This window comes from Ranitomeya variabilis, chromosome 3 (genome assembly GCF_051348905.1).
Source record: "Ranitomeya variabilis isolate aRanVar5 chromosome 3, aRanVar5.hap1, whole genome shotgun sequence".
In the NCBI taxonomy this organism is placed as follows: Eukaryota; Metazoa; Chordata; class Amphibia; order Anura; family Dendrobatidae; genus Ranitomeya; species Ranitomeya variabilis.
This window is the reverse complement of record NC_135234.1, coordinates 590,064,070-590,084,907: the sequence shown is the minus strand read 5'-3', so window position 1 is coordinate 590,084,907 and position 20,838 is coordinate 590,064,070. Positions and strand designations below refer to the sequence as shown.

Genomic DNA, 20,838 nt, shown 5'->3' with positions numbered 1-20,838 from the left:
AAAAAGGAATGGCCAGGAGAGGCGATCAAAAGCCTTCTCGGCGTCAAGGCTCAATACTAGTGTTTGCAATTTCTTTCGGTTCGAGATATCCACCAAGTCCACAACCCTCCTGGTGTTATCACCCCCTTGACGGCATGGAATAAAGCCTACTTGGTCTTTATGAATAATCGAGGGTAGCCATTTATTAAGTCTGGAGGCCAGTAGCTTGGTGAACACCTTCAAATCTGTATTCAAAAGGGCTATTGGCCTATAGTTTGCACAGTCCAAGGGGTCCCTAGGCGGCTTTGGAAGGAGGATGAGGTGGGAATGTAGCATTGTGGACGGGATTGGGTCGCCTTGCAAGAAGGAGTTAAATAATGAGGCCAAGTGAGGAAGAAGTGTTTTGGCGAATGTCTTAGGCTACGTTCACATTTGCGTTGTGCGCCGCAGCGTTGGCGCCGCTGCGCACACCGCAAACAAAAACGCAGCAAAACGCATGCACAACGCTGCGTTTTGCGCCGCATGCGTCCTTTTTTTAATTGATTTTGGACGCAGCAAAAATGCAACTTGCTGCATCCTCTGCGCCCAGACGCGGGCGCCGCAGCGACGCATGCGGCGCAAAACGCAAGTGCGACGCATGTCCATGCGCCCCCATGTTAAATATAGGGGCGCATGACGCATGCGGCGACGCTGCGGCGCCCGACGCTGCGGCGCACACCGCAAATGTGAACGTAGCCTTATAGTAAAAGTACGTCAGACCATCAGGGCCAGGTGATTTTCCCATGGGCAGGGACTCCAAAACCTCCTCTACCTCTTCAGAGGAAACTGCAATATTTAGAGATTCAATCGCTTCACTAGGTAGGGAGGGGAGGTCTAAGGTAGCAAGATAGTCTTCAATAGCCCCTGAACCCTGGGAACCATCAGCTGATGGGGGACCAAGATTGTACAATTTTTTGTAGAAATTATAAAAAATATCAGCTATGGCGTCAGGGTGATAGTGCGTCACCTCTGCAGCGTCCCGCAAGGCCTGAGGACATGAAGCGTTCCTTCAGCTGGCGTGCCAGGAGGGTATGTGCCTTATTGCCCCTTTCATAGAATTTCTGTCTAGAGAAACTTAGCAGCTTCTCCGCCCCCGCCACCGCCAGATCTTTTAATTTTTCCCTTAGTTTGACCACCTCTTTCAAAGCGGCCAGAGAGGGAGATTCAGCGAGTGTCCTCATGAAGCTTTAGTTGAGAAGTCAAATGTGCCCTCTGGACCCCCGCGGATCTCATGGCCCTGGCGCCCTCCCTAATACAATGGCCCCTCATCACCGCCTTATGTGCCTCCCACAGAATTCCCAGGGAGGAGACTGAGCCCGTATTGAGCTGGAGGAATTCCTCTAGTTGCTTATGTAGTGAGGCCCTGACTTCGGGGTCCTTGAGTAAAGATGCATTTAAGCGCCAGTGGCCAAATCTAGGTCGCGAATGGGCTCCCTCAAGTTCCATGATCACAGGAGCATGATCTGACCAGGTAATGGAGCCCAGTTCCACCCCCCCAGCCTCTTAAGAATAGCAGAGTTTACAAAGAAGTAATCGATCCTGGTATGGGTCTGGTGTGGGTGTGAAAAGAAGGTAAAGGCCCTCTCTCCAGGGTGTGCCACCCTCCATGCGTCAAAGAGAACCTCAGATCTTATAATCCTCCGGAAGCCCAAAGACAGCTTCTTTACAGAGTCAGAGGGTGGCAACCCCCCGAGAGAAAGCCTGTCAAATGTTTCAGAGAATGGAAGATTGAAATCTCCACCTACTATCGTCGCCGCCTGGGGAAGCCCCCCTACGAGTGAAAATACCCCCCTCAGAAAGCGAATCTGTCCCTCGTTCGGGGCATAAATGTTAGCGAGAATATGAGGTGAGCCCCCCACCTGTGCCTCCAGGATCACGTAATGTCCCTTAGGGTCAGAGAGATTTCCGGTGACTTGTATAGGGCAATTTTTTGCAATCAGGATTGCAACCCCCCCTTTCTTAGTATTCGTACTTGCTAGATATTGTTGGGGAAATAAGTGGGCTGCAAACTTAAATGAGCCTGTAGAGTCAAAGTGGGTCTCTTGGATGAAAGCCACGTCTGCCCTAGTGGAGCGCAGCTCTGGTAACAGCAATTTCCTCTTGCGGGGAGAATTAAGACGCCGCACGTTAATAGATACAATACGTGTCATCTTAGTTGCATTAAGTGGAGTGTAGTGCAGGTGTCGAGACCGTTACCTTTGAAGGTGTAGGTTAACATAGAGGTTGTCTCAGCGTGGCTGGTCCACCAGATGAAGGCTGTCAAGGATCGAACCGAGGGTGGAAACAAAATTTGGATGGTTGGGTAGGATAAGAACAACAAGGAAAAGGGAAGACATAGACACTCAGTTAGTAAATTACATATCCAAAAAGTGAAAAACATAGAAAAACAATTGAGAACAATACCCGGGGTTTAACCCGGAGAGGGATCCCCTGAGGAAACCCACTCTTGGCTCGGAGGGCCAGAGTGGTAGAAAAAATAGGTCTCAATATCAATCCCAGGGAAGCCCTAGGATAGGTGGAAGTCTCCGAATCCGAGAGAGCCGGTCTATCTCCAGCCAGCCGCCCCTCCAATGTAAAGAAAGGGGCAACTGGGAAGCAACCTAAGTGGCCTTGGCGAAGCCTCCGCCACCCGCCTTCCCGGGTGACCTGCTTCAATTGTTTCAGTAAATGATGCGGCTCCAGACACACAGAGGCAGCATTGTGTCCATCCCCTGGCGGGGTTTGGATATCCCATTTCCAGCGTCACAGGCCAGAAAGCAAAGGGGCCAATCAGAAAGGGGGGCTTAGAGAAAAAGAGAATATGCGGCCTGTTCTAAACAAGCCTAAACTAAGAGTCAAGTCAACGGGTACGGGGGGAAGACGGGGCGCGGCCACCTCTCCCCCCGCCTCCCCCACGCGCCCCGCGCCTTCCTCCCCACAACTTGGTCCACACCGGTGGAGGGGGAGCCCCAGGTACATGCAGGACCCATGGTAGAATGTTGACCGCCGGGATCTCCAGGGTTGTACAGAAGGCCGTCACATCAGCAGGGGTGCGCAGAGTCGCGGACTTTCCATCTTTCCTGGCTGTCAGGGCAAATGGGAACCCCCATCTATACTTAATTTGGTGTTCCTGGAGTATTAGCAAGAGGGGCCTGAGGTGTCTGCGCTTCTGCAGGGTTATACAGGAGAGATCAGGGAAGAGCTGAACCTCTGTTCCCCGAAATGAGGGGGTCTGGTTCCGGGTCCTGGCTTTGGACATGATCAATTCTTTAGTAGTAAAGTCGTGAACACAGCAAATAATATCTCGGGGTTGAGTAGACATGTTCTTAGGCTGTAGCACCCTGTGTGCTCTGTCCAACATAGTTATATTGGTTGAAGGTGCACCCAGAATATTATTAAAGATGTCCTGCAGGATCAGATCAGGAGACTCCGAGTCCTCCACCCCAGGCACTCCTCTCACATGTATGTTGCATCTGCGTCCCCTATTGTCCAAATCCTCCAAGTGGGACTGCATTTCCTCCATCACTTTTTGTTGTGAGGACACTAGCTGGTGAATTTCTGTCAGGTGTTTTCTTGTGGAGTCATGTTCCTCTTCCAGGGCCTCAATCCTCCCATTTAAGTGTTGTAGATCTCGTCTTACGTTGGCTATTTCTGCCCTGCATATGTCTTTGACCTCACTAATAAGGATCTTAAAGTCCTCTTTAGATGGTAGGGTTGCCAGAATAGACTGCCAGTCTTGGGAGGGAGGGGCAGGCCCCCTGAAGCTGCCATCAGGCTGTGAGTTAGGAGGATAGTTAACTGAATAATGTGGATGATGAGAGAAGTAGTATCCCTGATGGGGTTGGATATAGGCAGTGTCCTGTGTAGTATTCTGTCCATGGACCTCCTGATGTAATGAGGAGCTGTTTGTTTGTGTGGGCTGATATGAAGGGTAAAGGAGGGGGGCCCAACACCAGATGTGACCCGTTGAAGCTCAGAAGAGCGAAACGATCGTCGTCTGTTAGGAACCGAAGGTTCTCTCTGTACTGCCTTGCTGTTCTTGCAAATGAAGCCACAATAAAGTAAGACATTGCACGTACCTATGGTGAGTGCTCGTTTCTCCTATTTTTACATTTTACAAAGACTGTTTTCTTTTTTCACGAGCACCCCTAAGGTTGTGGTACCAGGATTTCAGCCGCTATGTGGAGGTGGGAACACAGGTGAGCGGTGCTGATTGTGCGTTTGACTTTTTTCTTTCTAATGTCCCCCCTCAGCCCTCACCTCGTGGCCGCTGTCAGCAGCAGTGCTGATCTGGTCTCCATGAAGTCCTGCTCCTTCTGTGTACGGCTCATCCCCCGATGTAGAGGGGGAGATCTCCTCCTCCTCCCTGCAGCCATCTGTCTCCTGAGTGCCATCCTGATGCAGAGCGTCGCACCGGAAGCTTCCTCCTCACCGCCCTGTCTCTGTAAAGATGGCACCTGTGTATCTCCCTGGACTTGTTCAAGGCCCAGAAAAGCGTCCAGAGCCGTCCGCTGTGCCGGCTGGTCCACCGCTGGCTGCTGTGTGATTCTAGGTTTCCTGGGCCCCATGCTGACTGTGGAACCCAGTGATGCAGGGTGATATTATGCTATTTATAGCTGGGAGATGGTGGGAGCTCCCTCACCACATGTCTGCTCAGCTTGGCATCCGGACACGCCCCCTGGTCTACTCAGTATTTACTGTTTTAAAATAAAAAATTAAAAAATTATACAGTCTGTTATCTTCGTCACACGCCTGGTGTATCTGTGGTGTAAAAATCTTCTGTTTGCAGGCATACATTGCATTATTCTGTCTGCTGCTGTGAATTCTGCTCTTGGGCTCCCTCCGGTGGTTATAAGTGGTAGCGCTGCTGTCTTTGGATCGCTGCATTCATCAGGTGTGTCCACTTATTGCAAGTCTGACTGGGCTATTTAGTCTTGCTTGACCTTTTAGTCGGTGCCAGTTGTCCATTGTTCCTGGAGGATTCACATCCCTGCCTGGTCTCTCTTGCTTTGCTGTTCATTTCAACAAAGATAAGTTCTGGCTTTGTTTTTTGCAGTCCACATGCTGTGGGCCTTATTGTTCAGTTCTTTTCCATGTTTTGTCTTGTCCAGCTAGGTCTGCATAAGGATTTGTTCAGCCAAGCTGGTATCTCTGGAGATGCAGATATACCCTCCATGTCTTTAGTTAGATGTGGAGATTTTGTATTTTCTGTGGTGGATATTTTTTAGTGTTTTAATACTGACCGCATAGTACTCTGTCCTATCCTTTCTATTTAGCTAGAGTGGCCTCTTTTGCTAAATCCTGATTTCAGTCTGCGTATGTTATTTCTCTCTCCTCTCACAGTCAATATTTGTGGGGGGCTGTCTATCCTTTGGGGATTTTCTCTGAGGCAAGATAGTTTTCCCTTTTCTATCTCTAGGGGTATTTAGTCCTCCGGCTGTGTCGAGATGTCTAGGGAGTGTTAGGTACATTCCACGGCTACTTCTAGTTGCGGTGTTAAGTTCAGGGTCTGCGGTCAGTACAGGTACAGGTACCACCTTCTCCAGAGTACGTCTCATGCTGCTCCTAGGCCACCAGATCATAACAGTCTGCTAACCTTGGTATACTCAGTATTTATTGTTTTACAAAAAAAAATAAAAATTAAGAAAATGTATACAGTCTGTTATGTCATGCTGAGGCCTTGTGTATCTGTGGTGGAAAAATTGTTGCTTCACAGGCATAAGTTGCATAGTTCTGTCTGCTAGCCTTGTTCTACTCTTTTTTTTTCAAAAATTCAACAAAACTCCCCCCAAAAAGTCCTCAACTTCAACAAACACTGCCCGCCGGTTCATCTTGATGCGCATTTGCTGTGTGATCTTGAACAGGTTCTGCAGAAGAGCGTTCGCCACATCCTATTTTCTCCGGGTGTAAGAGCAGCCAATTATTCATATCTCGGGGGCTGATCAGGATGGGACCCCTCTGCTCTCGCAACCAATCAGCAAAATGTGGATTATATTAAGCAGATTTGTCTTTTTGCATGATTTATTTCCAAAGGTGCGATTCTCCCTTCGAATTTCAGCCCCCAGTCACGTAGCTCTTTCTGAACACTCTCATCCTTGTGTATGTAGTTCATGAACTTCCCAACCTGCCACTCCCTCAGTTCTGGTGGTAAGCGGGTGCGAATGGCCAGGTCTTTCATGACGTTGAAGTCGTTTCTCATTCTGTCGGTCAGACTTGTTAGGTTACAGAACTCTGGCACCAGTACGATGGCTCCGTCTGTGAAACCTGGTTTGGGCCTCCGGGGGACGTTCATGGTTAGCGGCTGGATCATGTCTTTCACTTGTTCATTGTATTGGTTCTTATAGTAGTCCACAAAGCTAATCTCACTTCTGTCTGCCTTCTTGAAGGTGGACGCTGTTGTCATGTTCCAGGCGATCTCGTCTATACGGTAGGTTTTAGTGTTGGACTTGGTGAGGACGATCTGTCCGATTAGCTCCTTGCAGCAGGCGTCCTGGAACCTCTGAGGGCCACATGAGGAGTAGAGGCTGCTCATGATGTCGTGCACAGTCTCGTTCCTGAGGATTTTATGGCTGACATCAATGCTCAACATGATGCTGGACTCGTACTGGAAGATGGAGGTGGAAAACCCCAGGCAGATGGCGAGTCGGTGGGCTCTGACTTCGGTGGCGTCGCTCGGGTTGTAATAGTTGCATCCTATCTGCTTCATATCCATTATCTTCAGAAGTCTTCAGAAAATGATGTTATAGAAATGGAAGCAGGTGGACAAGGTTGGTGGAAGCTCGTTGGTCAGGGTGATTGTTATCCACACATTCTCTCCATTTCGAGTTTGGCTAAACACCTCGGTGACCTTATTCACTCTTTTTGGTAAAAACAACATGGTTCCATCAAACACCCATGCCTTCCCGATGGTTTCTTCATGCTCATACAGGAGGCTATATCGCAAACACTTGGACTCCATGGCGGGGTTGAAGTCAACGTGATACTGGTACAGGGCCCACTGTGGTCGGGACACCAGCTTGATGTGGTTGGTCACAAGAGCAATCTTGGTTCCAGAGGCACCAGCTTTCGATTTTTGGACCTGTTCAATAGTCTGCCAGGTGATCACCCCGACGTCATGAAAGTCACGCCTATGGCTGTCCCATTCCCTGATAGACACTTCTGCAAGTTCAGCTGACACCTGCAGAACCTCGGGCAATGGTTTCTCTGCTGCCACTGCCAGCGTACCTCTCTGGCGCCCTCTTCCAATGAGCAAAGGCTCAGGAACTGGCTGCTGAGATCTGACTGCTGGCTGGGGTCCTTGGGGCTGCTGTACCTGTCTAGGTGGTCTTTGTTGGGCCTGCTCCTGCACATGAGCTTGGCCGCAGGCCCAGGATCTTGCTCATCAGCTCATCTTTTACTTCGTACACAAACCACACACTAGTGTGTATTGTGCCTAGTTTTTAATGAGGCCTTCATCAATGTTTCCTCATTCTCCACCACTAGATCACCATGTTTAACATATTGTATGCTGCTATAGCCATTCAATTTTTGGGCAAGGAATGTCTATGATACTACCCATAAATAATTTTTTAAAACTGTAACCCCCATGGAGAAATGTTTGCAGCCCATGCACTTAGTGTATGGGCATTACAAGTCTAGGAGACATGCTCCTTTGCATTGGGCCTAGTTTTTAATGAGGCCTTCCACCTCTCATCATTTTCCACCACTAGATCACTACGGTTCACGTGTTCCATGCTGCTACAGACAGTCAATTTTATGGCAAAGGTGTCTATGATCCCCATTAAATATTTTTTCAAAATGTTTCCTCCATGAGGAAATGTTTGTCAGCTCATACACTTAGTGTATGGGCATTACAAGTATAGGAGACCCGCTCACTCCTTTAAATTGGGCTTAGTTTTTAATGAGGCCTTCCTCCATCTCTCATCATTTTCCACCACTAGATCACCAGGGTTCATGTGTTTCGTGCTGGTGCAGTCTGTGATCCCTATTAAATATTTTAAAAAAATGTATCCTCCATGGGGAAATGTTTGTCAGCCCATACTCTTAATGTATGGGCAGTACAAGTCTAGGAGACCCACTCCTTTGTAATGGGACAGTTTTTTTTATGAGGCCCTCCTCCATGTTTCTTCCAAGGGGGATTGGGGTGCGTGCAAATTTGGGTCAAGGCGGCCCTTGCATTCAATGCATTAGGAAACAGTATGGCAGGACCAACTGAAGAATGTGAAGTGGGTTTTCCTGTGGCCATCCAGTACCTGGGTTCAAAGGCTTATTGGGGTACCTATGACTTGGTAGCAGGACAGGCCTTGCAGTTAATACATAAGAAAACAGTATGGCAGGACAAACTGAAAAATGTGAAGTGGGTTTTCCTGTGGCCATCCATTACCTGGGTTCAAAGGCTTATTGGGGTGCCTATGACTTGGTAGCAGGGCAGGCCTAGCAGTTAATACATAAGAAAACAGTATGGCAGGACCAACTGAAGAATGTGAAGTGGGTTTTCCTGTGGCCATCCAGTACCTGGGTTCAAAAGCTTATTGGGGTGCATATGACTTGGCAGCAGGGCAGGTCTTGCAGTTAACACATAAGAAAACAGTATGGCATGACCAACTGAAGAATGTGAAGTGGGTTTTCCTGTGGCCATCCATTACCTGGGTTCAAAGGCTTATTGTGGTGCCTATGACTTGGTAGCAGGGCAGGCCTTGCAGTTAATACATAAGAAAACAGTATGGTAGGACCAACTGAAGAATGTGAAGTGGGTTTTCCTGTGGCCATCCAGTACCTGGGTTCAAAAGCTTATTGGGGTGCATATGACTTGGCAGCAGGGCAGGCCTTGCAGTTAACACATAAGAAAACAGTATGGCAGGACCAACTGAAGAATGTGAAGTGGGTTTCCTGTGGCCATCCATTACCTGGGTTCAAAGGCTTATTGGGGTGCATATGACTTGGTAGCAGGGCAGGCTTTGCAGTTAATACATAAGAAAACAGTATGGCAGGACCAACTGAAGAATGTGAAGTGGGTTATCCTGTGGTCATCCAGTACCTGTTTTCAAAGGCTTATTGGGGTGCATATGACTTGGTAGCAGGGCAGGTCTTGCAGTTAATATATAAGAAAACAGTATGGCAGGACCAACTGAAGAATGTGAGTTTGGTTTTCCTGTGGCGATCCAGTGCCTTAGTTCAAAGGCTTATTGGGGTGCATATGACTTGGTAGCAGGGCAGGGCTAGCCGCTAGTATATAAGAAAACAGTATGGCAGGAGCAACTGAAGAATGTGAAATTGGTTTTCCTGTGGCCATCCATTACCTGGGTTCAAAGGCTTATTGGGGTGCATATGACTTGGTAGCAGGGCAGGCCTTGCAGTTAATACATAAGAAAACAGTATGGCAGGACCAACTGAAGAATGTGAAGTGGGTTTTCCTGTGGCCATCCAGTACCTGGGTTCAAAGGCTTATTGAGGTGCATATGACTTGGTAGCAGGGCAGGTCTTGCAGTTAATATATAAGAAAACAGTATGGCAGGACCAACTGAAGAATGTGAGTTTGGTTTTCCTGTGGCGATCCAGTGCCTTAGTTCAAAGGCTTATTGGGGTGCATATGACTTGGTAGCAGGGCAGGGCTAGCCGCTAGTATATAAGAAAACAGTATGGCAGGAGCAACTGAAGAATGTGAAATTGGTTTTCCTGTGGCCATCCATTACCTGGGTTCAAAGGCTTATTGGGGTGCATATGACTTGGTAGCAGGGCAGGCCTTGCAGTTAATACATAAGAAAACAGTATGGCAGGACCAACTGAAGAATGTGAAGTGGGTTTTCCTGTGGCCATCCAGTACCTGGGTTCAAAGGCTTATTGAGGTGCATATGACTTGGTAGCAGGGCAGGCCTTGCAGTTAATATATAAGAAAACAGTATGGCAGGACCAACTGAAGAATGTGAGTTTGGTTTTCCTGTGGCGATCCAGTGCCTTAGTTCAAAGGCTTATTGGGGTGCATATGACTTGGTAGCAGGGCAGGGCTAGCCGCTAGTATATAAGAAAACAGTATGGCAGGAGCAACTGAAGAATGTGAAATTGGTTTTCCTGTGGCCATCCATTACTTGGGTTCAAAGGCTTATTGGGGTGCATATGACTTGGTAGCAGGGCAGGCCTTGCAGTTAATACATAAGAAAACAGTATGGCAGGACCAACTGAAGAATGTGAAGTGGGTTTTCCTGTGGCCATCCAGTACCTGGCTTCAAATGCTTATTGAGGTGCATATGACTTGGTAGCAGGGCAGGCCTTGCAGTTAATACATAAGAAAACAGTATGGCAGGACCAACTATAGAATGTGAAGTGGGTTTTCCTGTTGCCATCCAGTACCTGGGTTCAAAGGCTTATTGGGGTGCATATGACTTGGTAGCAGGGTAGGCCTTGCATTCAATGCAACATTTTTTCAGGAAGCCCTCCTGTACCTCTCATGAAACGGGTATTGGGGTGTGTTGTAATTGTTGGCAGCCCAGCCACTCACTGCATAGGCAATAACAGCATAGGAGACCCACTGTTTAATAATGGCCCTTTAGGAATATTAATGCCGTCTGATGACCTTTAAAAATAGACTTTGTGACATTAAGAGTCCCTCCTTCATAAATGAAACAAGATGTGTCTCCTTATGTGTCACACACCACATGGCCAGCTAGGGTTGTTAAATATTACAATGACATTTCCCAGTGAATGCATTTGTATTGGTTGAAAGCAACATTGCTTACAGCTGTGACCTTGGAGTCAGAAATGCTTCCAGGGGTGATCTTCATGATGTTCCCATGTCACTTCAGCAGTGTTTATATAATTTTCAGACGTTTTTAGACCTTAAAAGGACCCCTAGGGGGAATCGCGGTAAAAATACTCGGGTTTCCCATAGACTTACATTGGGCTCGTTGATTGAGTCGAGTACCCGAGTATTCCAATTTGCTTGACCTTGCGCAATAAGCAAACGTTTTAGTGCTCGCTCATCACTATCTATAATGTAATAGTGAGCTTATAATCCACATTTAAACCAAGAGGTTTGAATGTCTTGAGTTTTTTGATCCACTTCAGCTCTTTAATCTTAAGTAATCACACACTATCACCACCTGTCCTCAATGGGGGTACTTGATCTATGATCCAGAATTTCAAATCTTTATCAGCATGTTTACACTCAACAAAATGCTTTTGCACAGGTAAGTCAACCCTACCTTTCCTAATGGTATATCTGTGTTTGTTCATTCTTGTTTTGAGATCACAAGTAGTGTTGAGCGATACCGTCCGATACTTGAAAGTATCGGTATCGGAAAGTATCGGCCGATACCGGCAAAATATCGGATCCAATCCGATACCGATACCCGATACCAATACAAGTCAATGGGACTCAGGTATCGGACGGTATTCCTGATGGTTCCCAGGGTCTGAAGGAGAGGAAACTCTCCTTCAGGCCCTGGGAACCATATAAATGTGTAAAATAAAGAATTAAAATAAAAAATATCGCTATACTCACCTGTCCGACGCAGCCGGGACCTCGGCGATTGTAAGCGGCAGCGTTGTTTCTTTAAAATTCGCGCTTTTACTTGCTTACGTGAATTCCCGGCTTCTGATTGGTCAGGGCGGCCATGTTGCCGGGACTCGGACCAATCACAGCAAGCCGTGACGAAATTACGTCACGGCTTGCTGTGATTGGTCCGCGTCCCGGCAATATGGCGCCGTGACCAATCACAAGCCGTGACGTCACGGGAGGCTGGACACGCGCGCTTTTCAAAATAAGCGCGTGTCCAGCCTCCCGTGACGTCACGGCTTGTGATTGGTTAATGGCGGCCATGTTCCTGGGACGCGGACCAATCACAGCAAGCCGTGACGTAATTTCGTCACGGCTTGCTGTGATTGGTCCGCATCCCGGCAATATGGCGCCGTGACCAATCACAAGCCGTGACGTCACGGGAGGCTGGACACGCGCGCTTTTCAAAATAAGCGCGTGTCCAGCCTCCCGTGACGTCACGGCTTGTGATTGGTTAATGGCGGCCATGTTGCCGGGACGCGGACCAATCACAGCAAGCCGTGACGTAATTTCGTCACGGCTTGCTGTGATTGGTCCGAGTCCCGGCAACATGGCCGCCCTGACCAATCAGAAGCCGGGAATTCACGTAAGCAAGTAAAAGCGCGAATTTTAAAGAAACAACGCTGCCGCTTACAATCGCCGAGGTCCCGGCTGCGTCGGACAGGTGAGTATAGCGATTTTTTTTATTTTAATTCTTTCTTTTACACCTTTTTACATTAATGTTGTTTCGATACCGATATCCGATATTACAAAAATATCGGATCTCGGTATCGGAAATTCCGATACAGCAAGTATCGGCCGATACCCGATACTTGCAGCATCGGAATGCTCAACACTAATCACAAGTAGTCTTTCCTACAGTACATACAGGAGATTGCATGAACATTGCAAGAGATATATTACAAACTCAGAGGAACAGGTGAGATAATGATTGATCATAAAAATTTCTTTGGTAGTTGGATGCTGAAAGGAACTCCTCTTTAGCATATATGGACAATTTACACAACTTAAGCAAGGAAAACAACTTATCCTGGATCTACCTGTTAAAAAAAACTCTGCACAGCTATTTTCTGAGGACCTATGTCTGAATGTACCAGCTTATCCCTCATATTTGTCACATGTTTATAAGATACAAGAGGAGGAAATTTGAAATCATCTATCATCAGGTAAACATCTACCCAGCATTGACCAATGTCGTTTTACCACAGCTACAATCTCTTTACATTCCTGACAAAAAGAAGTTACAAATGGTATTCTTTTCAAAATTTCCTTATCTATGTTACCCTTATCTAAAAGAGTGTTTCGATCAAGCCCTCTTGTTTTATTCTTCCACTTATTCATCAGATTCCTAGGATATTTCCTTTTTTAAATTTTTTTTTTACCATATCATCCAATGATGCATCTACTTACAATAAGTCTAACTTGTAAGAGTTGACTAAATGGTAGAGATTCTATCATTTTTCATGGGTGGTGGCTATTATAGCAGAAAAGATTGTTTTTATCTGTTGGTTTCACAAAAAGCTCAGTTGTTAAATTATTGTCAATACTGTATTTCTGATCAGAACATCAAGAAATTGTATTTCACTATCAGAATATACTGAGGTAAATTTAATTCCCTCACTCAAATCATTAAGAAATGCATGAAAATCCTTCAGTTAACTAGCAGAGCCTGTCAAGAGGAGGAGGACATCGTCTATATACCTCCACCATCTAAGTATGTGGTCAAAGTGGTGGGACATATAGACGAAGTCCTCCTCCAATGTCATCATGGTAGGTTGGTGCCATATTTGCACCCATTGCCATACCACTTAATTGCGCATAAAATTCTTCCCCAAATAAAAAATAATTATTCCTTAATACCAACTCCAGAAGATCAAGGATGAATTTAATAACAGGCGGTTTATAAGCCATAGCCATAAGTTTGTTATGTACAGAGGCTAACCCTTCCTCATGATCAATGGAGGTATAGGGAGATACAGCATCAAAAGAGGCCTGCATGGGGGGCGTGTCCTGGCCATAATGGAGGAAGGCTGCTAATCCCTGACCTCCTGCTTCCCCAGCCAAATAAAGCCATGCAACAGCCCAGAAACTGACTTTACCGGAGTCTATGCCTGCTAAACGGAAGCCTGCACGCCCCAACACCCCTTCTGGACCCCCTGTGGAGTTCTCTGCAAGTATATCTCGCTTTTTAAGAAGCTCTGGGAAGGGGCCTTGGAGCTGCACTGATCCTAAGGGTACCGTCTCACATAACGATTTACCAATGATCACGACCAGCGATAGGACCTGGCCGTGATCATTGGTAAGTGGTTGTGTGGTCGCTGGGGAGCTGTCACACAGTCAGCTCTCCAGCGACCAACGATGCCGAAGGCCCCGGGTAACCAGGGTAAACATCGGGTTACTAAGCGCAGGGCCGCGCTTAGTAACCCGATGTTTACCGTGGTTACCAGCGTAAAAGTAAAAAAAAAAAAAACCGTACATACTTACATTCCGGTGTCTGTCCCCCGGCGTTCTGCTTCTCTCCACTGTGTGTGTACCAGCCGGAAAGCACAGCGGTGACGTCACCGCTGTGCTCGCTTTCCAGCCGGCCGGCGCTCACAGTGCAGAGAAGCAGAACACCAGGGGACAGACACCGGAATGTGAGTATGTACGGTTTGGTTTTTTTTACTTTTACTCTGGTAACCACGGTAAACATCGGGTTACTAAGCGCGGCCCTGCGCTTAGTAACCCGATGTTTACCCTGGTTACAAGCGAACGCATCGCTGGATCGCTGTCACACACAACGATCCAGCGATGACAGCGGGAGATCCAGCGTTGAAAGAAAGTTCCAAACGATCTGCTACGACGTACAATTCTCAGCAGGGTCCCTGATCGCTGCTGCGTGTCAGACACAGCGATATCGTATGGATATCGCTGGAACGTCACGGATCGTACCGTCGTAGTGACCAAAGTGCCACTGTGTGACGGTACCCTAAGATGGCTGATCCCTCCCCCAAGCCCTGCAGCACTACACATGAGGCAAAAAACAAACAGAGAGAGAAGGAGACACTGCAGGCCTGCACTGAGGTTTCCAGAGAGTCTGTCACCAGACTGTTTACTCAGGAGAGGCCCCTGGAGGCCCCCCTGCAGGGGGTCTCAGATGAAGGTACCACAGGAGAGAGGGAGGATGGTGGGGGCTCGGATCATGAGATTGTACAAACAGAGGGAGAAGCGGTGAGGTCCTGGACACAGAGAGCTGATATCTACCCCTCCCAAACTGAGTGGCCTGTGCTGCAGGAGACTCGGCTGCCTCCTAGCCTGTCACCTCGGCCACTTACACCTGCAGAGGGGGTGCTTCAACAACTCTCTATTCAGAAACCGGGCTGTGGAGCAGGTTATCTCCCCCCTCTACTAAATCACCCCACAGAAGCCACAGGGGGTGAGCGAAGAGTGGAGCCGACCATCAGTGGAGGCCCCAGTGGTTCCCCTATTTTACCAAATATGCAGCCACAAGATAGCCCTGACCCAGACATGTGGGAATCTTTTAAGGCCCGTATTAGCAACGTTCCAACTAAAGAGGAACTTGAGGGCTTTATCTCCAGGGTGGAGAACTCCTTTAAAGCTGAAACAATGGCCCTGAGAGGGGACATCTCAGCTCTAGCGGGTAGAGTCACACTTACTGACACTACTGTGGAAAATCTCTCCAGCAAGATCCTAGCCCTTGAGGATAAACTGTCAGCCCAGACATCCACCTTTGAGAGCTTTCTAGACCATATGGAGGACTTGGAGAATCGGGAGAGAAGGCAAAATCTGAGAGTGAGGGGTCTACCGGAATCAGTCCAAGCTAGTGACCTAACTGCGACTCTTCAAGCTTTGTTCAACTCCATTAGGAACACTGCCCCAGAGTTGGGTATTGAATTTGACAGAGCTCATAGGTTGCTAGGTCCTCCCCCTGAGGATGGAGGTCTGCCTAGAGACGTGATTTGTCGTTTTCATAGGTACCAAGTGAAGGAAGAAATCCTCAACTGTTCCAGAAAGACCCAGGAGATCCGTTTCCAAGATTGCCAATTACAGTTCCTCTCGGATCTGTCACGGAGAACCCTCCAAAAGAGGAGAGCTCTGCGACTTCTACTTAACCTCCTTCGCCAGAGCCAGATCCCCTATTCTTGGGGATATCCGTTCCGCCTTCAGGTTCGGCAGGGAACCCAGATGGTGTCCTTATCTCACCCCAGGGAGCATCGTTCAGTTCTCTCCCTTCTGAACCTCGAGGATCCGGGCCTACAATTCCCTGACTGGCCTTATCCCGTTGGTCAGGATATGGGCCCTATGCCACAGCGCCGAAAGAGGGCGCGTCGCAACCGTGGAAGAGGCCGCACTAGATCTCGTGGTAGAGGACAGAACTGTAATGATGTATCTGAAGACGGCTGATATGCAAGCGTCCAGTATTTTTGGTTCAGTCGGTTGCAGACCCTTAGGTCTTTGGTCTAGCTTTAGGCAGTAATGGCCGTGTTGATGATATATGCTTTGCTCTTTTCCCTTGGTCATTTTCCCTTCCCTCTCCACTATTCCATTCTCTTCCTTCCCCCTTCTTATTCTTCCCCCTCCCTCTCCTCTCCTTTGATTACCCCTTCCCCCCCCCCTTTTTTTCTTCTCCCTTTCCCTCCCCCTCTTGTGGTTCGGTTGTACTGGGTAATTTTGTGTATTTTTTTTGTCTCAGGGAAGTTCGCCGGGGAACATGGTGTGTTATACAGTTATATTGTTTATCGAATCCGTCGGTATATGATTTATTTTGTTATATATTGTTTTGACTTTCTTCCTTTCTTCAGTGGAAAGGACACGACCCATTAAGGGGTTATACGGTTGGTCCAAACCGTGATATTCGTGAAACGACTATACCCCATATCTTAAGTAAGAGTTTTTAATTTTCAGCTCCCTCAGGGGTACAATTTACTGCTACATTCCTTTTTTCTTCTATATTTGCCTACTCTTTTTCTCTTCTTTTTCTTCTAATTTGCTGCGTCTTGTTTTCTGCTCTCATCTCTCAGGTGGCAGGATAACCCCTTTTTGGGGCCTAACGGTTGGGTACTCGATGTTCTATTGAAAAATGGGTTCCTTAAAATTTGGTTCCCTAAATCTACGGGGATTCAATTCTCCCCAAAAACGAAGCCACGTACTTTCAGATATGCACAAGCTAGGGGTTCAGATACTTTTTCTTCAAGAAACTCATTTTAGAGCTGACCGGATACCAGTTGTCGGGGGTAAACTTTATGATAGATGGTCCCATAGTTCCAACCCCGAATCGAGGACAAAAGGTGTCTCAATAGCCTTTTGTAAGAATTTAAATATCATATTGATAGACAAGGTCATAGATGAAGGGGGACGCTATATTTTTATGAAAGTTAAAGTTGCTGAACGGATCCTGACCCTAGTTAACTGGTATCTCCCGAACCGGGAACAGCCTAAGGTCTGCAAGTCTCTATTGTTGAAACTGTCTTCATTTGTGGAGGGCCAGGTTGTGATAGGTGGTGATTTTAACTTTGTCTTTGATCCCAAACTAGATACCTCCTCTGGTCGGGGGGCGGTCCCATCGAGAAAGGTGAGAGCCCTACAAAAATTCTTACTTAAACTACATCTGATAGATGTTTGGAGAATCCTCAATCCTAGAGGTAAGGATTATACTTTCTATTCTACTCCACATAACTCCTACAGCAGAATTGACCTTTTTCTGGTCAGCAGGGGGGTCTTATCTTGAAGGCCTGATGCCAAGATTGGTAATATGGTTCAATCGGATCATTGCCCTATTTTTCTATCCTTGGAGATACCCGGGCTGGCTATGAAAAAATTCTTATGGAAATTGAATGGCAACCTTTTACGAGACACCACCTGTTTGAGTGATTTGAAATCTGACATTGCAGCGTTCGCCCATACTCATGCGTCAGATCCCACACCTCAGGCAATTAAATGGGAAGCACTGAAGTGCATCATGAGAGGCACCTTAATCAAACATGGGGCTAGAATCAAAAAACTTCAGACTGAGGAAATAGACGCTTTGCTGTCACAAATTCAGACCCTGGAAAGCAGGCATAAGAATTCGAGGTCCTCTGAGACTTTGGTCGAGCTCACTACAAAAAGGCTTGAACTTAAAGGCCTGCTGGATAGACGGTTTATGGGTGACAAGGAAAGAACTAAAGGGTTTTTCTACAAAAGAGCTAATGTTTGTGGGCGCCCTCTAGCACGACTGCTTCATCCCAGATCGGGTCCCACCCTTATCTCATCACTCAAAAATGATAAGGGCCAACTGGTCCATAGTAATGAGGAGATCCTAGAGGTCTTTCAAAAGTTCTATAAATCCCTGTACAACATTAGGGGCAGGTACGCTGACTTGGATCCCACCACGTTGAAAAATAAAATTAAATCTTATATGAATAGGATCAAGGTCCCGTCCCTCCCTGAGGCGGATTTGGCGGTCCTGGAAAAGGACGTAACCCCTGAGGAGCTGTCAGAAGCTGTTAAATCCACGTCCACCTCTAAATGTCCTGGGCCGGATGGGTTCACTCCCTTATTCTATAAATCCCTTCTATCTGACTTGCTTCCCCAAATGGTCCTCACCTTTAATGCGATTTCTGAGGAGGATAGCTTTACCCCCCAGTCCCTAGAGGCTCATATTTCTGTTCTGCCAAAGCCTAATAAAGATCCCCTGCTGACCGGGAGTTATAGGCCAATCTCCCTGATCAACGTCGATGTAAAATTATTTGCCAAGGTATTGGCTGACAGATTGTCGGGACTTCTCCCATCTATTATCGACCTTGATCAGGTGGGCTTTGTCAAGGGCCAGGAGGCGCAGGACAGCATTATCAGGTCTCTTCTCCTTATTGAGAGGACCAAGATGCAAAAGTCCCCTCTTTGTCTTCTGTCATTTGACGCGGAAAAGGCCTTTGATAGAGTCCATTGGGACTTTCTCCGGGAGACCCTGACCCACATTGGCTTACAATCCAATTTCCTTGGGGAAAATTATGTCATTATATTCAAAACCCTCAGCTCGTGTTAGAGTCAATGGATCTTTGTCCGATCGTTTTTATATTCAGAATGGTACTAGACAAGGCTGCCCGTTGTCGCCCCTATTATATGTTTTAGTTATTGAGCATTTGGCTAAGGCTATCCGAGTTTATGATAGTATCTCAGGGATTCAGGTTGGAAACTCTAACCATAAAACGGCCCTATTTGCCGACGACATCCTCCTCTTCGTCTCTAACCCAGTCGTCTCTTTTCCAGTGCTTATGAAGGAGTTCGAATCCTTCGGGGATTTAAAGGGAACCTGTCACCACGTTTTTGGAAGATGGGATAAAAATAGCGTTAAATAGGGGCAGAGGTGGGTGTTACATTAGTGTGTTTGTTATGCGTTTATTACCCACCTAAGTTGCCAAAATACCTTTGCAAAGTCTCCGTTTTCGCCTGTCAATCAGGCTGGTCTGGTCAAAAGGGCGTGTTGTCTTCCCCCAGATTTTGCTTAGTTTTCCGTTGGTGGCGTAGTGGTGTGCGCATGCCCATGGTCCCGAATCCTCTGCCAGGGGATTTAAAAGAGCGCGCTGTTCGTTATTTCATTGGTGATCGGTGGGCGCGGCCATCTTCCTTTGGCCGCGCGTGCGCAGAAGCGGCGCTCTGCTGGCCGCGGCTTCAGGAAAATGGCCGCCGCGATATCCATCTGCGCACGCGCGGCATCCCGCGGCCATTTTCCTGAAGCCGCGGCCAGCAGAGCGCCGCTTCTGCGCACGCGCGGCCAAAGGAAGATGGCCGCCCCCACTGATCACCAATGAAATAACGAACAGCGCGCTCTTTTAAATCCCCTGGCAGAGGATTCGGGACCTTGGGCATGCGCACACCACTACGCCACCAACGGAAAACTACGCAAAATCTGGGGGAAGACAACACGCCCTTTTGACCAGACCAGCCTGATTGACAGGCGAAAACGGAGACTTTGCAAAGGTATTTCGGCAACTTAGGTGGGTAATAAACGCATAACAAACACACTAATGTAACGCCCACCTCTGCCCCTATTTAACGCTATTTTTATCCCATCTTCCAAAAACGTGGTGACAGGTTCCCTTTAAGTAACTTCAAGATTAATTACTTCAAAACTGAGGTCCTAAACATTTCTCTATCTTCTTCTGTGGTGGCTTCCTTGGAGCGGGCCTTCCCCTTTAGATGGCAACAGGATCAGATTTCATATCTCGGGGTGAACCTCACCTCGGATCCTCTTCAATTATTTTCTTTGAACCATCAGGTCATTTTGAACAGGGTGGGATCCCTTCTGAAGTCTTACGGCCCATTGAGGCTGTTGTGGCTCGGTAGGATTCAGGTGGTTAAGATGGATATCCTGCCGAGATTTCTTTATATCTTTCAGGCGATTCCCATTTGGCCACATAAATCGTTTTTTATTAAAATACAGTCCTTGATTTCCCGATTTATCTGGAAGGGGAAAACACCGAGGGTGAGTTACAAGGTTTTATCTAGGCCACGCCAGTTTGGTGGGGTGGGTCTACCCAACCTCCGAAACTATTGCAGGGCGGCCATATTAGTTCGCCTCTTGGACTGGAAATATAAAATTAAATTTAAAAAATGGGTAGAGTTGGAACAAGAATGGTCCGATTTGCCTCTTCATTATCTTCAGTGGATCCCAAAGCAATATGCTCTTCAACATGGGAGATTTTCCTTCCTTACCTCAGAGGCTATGAGGGCATGGCACTGCAGTGGTGTGAAGGGGTCCGCTCCTCTTGGGGCCAGCCTTCTTAAACCTATTTTTTGCAACCCGGCATTTCCTCCGGGCATTCACAGGAAAGCCTTCATGGGATGGAAATACGAGGATGACATACGGGTTGGTGATATCTTACAGCGTGGCGAGATTCCCACCCTCTGTTCCCTCCAAACCCAATCTCCCTCCACTAAACTTCTTTGGTGGGAGTACTTGCAGGTACGGTCCTTCCAGGACTCTTTGAATTTGCCAAGGGGTTCGAACTGTAGACTTTCTCCCTTGGAACTGTTGTTTGCCGGTGGAGACGCCCCGAGCAGGGGAATCTCTTCCCTCTACTCAATTTTTTCAACACCTGACTCTGACGCAAGGCTCTATTTCCAGTCTGCTTGGGAGAAGGATTTAGGGCGGACTTTGTCGGATGAGGAATGGGAGCGTTGCTTCCTGATGAACCATAAACTCCCGAGTTCCAGTGAGGCCTCGGAGAAGGGGTATAAACTGCAATATAGGTGGTACCTCACACCTGACAGTTTACACAAATTTTCTCCCTCAATTTCAAACTGCTGCT

The 20,838-nt window shown here is 47.5% G+C and overlaps 1 pseudogene; it reads right to left on the bottom strand.

The window, feature by feature from the left end:
- Positions 1-5,407: 5,407 nt before the first annotated feature.
- LOC143817740 (piwi-like protein 1) overlaps positions 5,408-20,838 on the bottom strand; it is a 78,052-nt pseudogene continuing 62,621 nt past the window's right edge.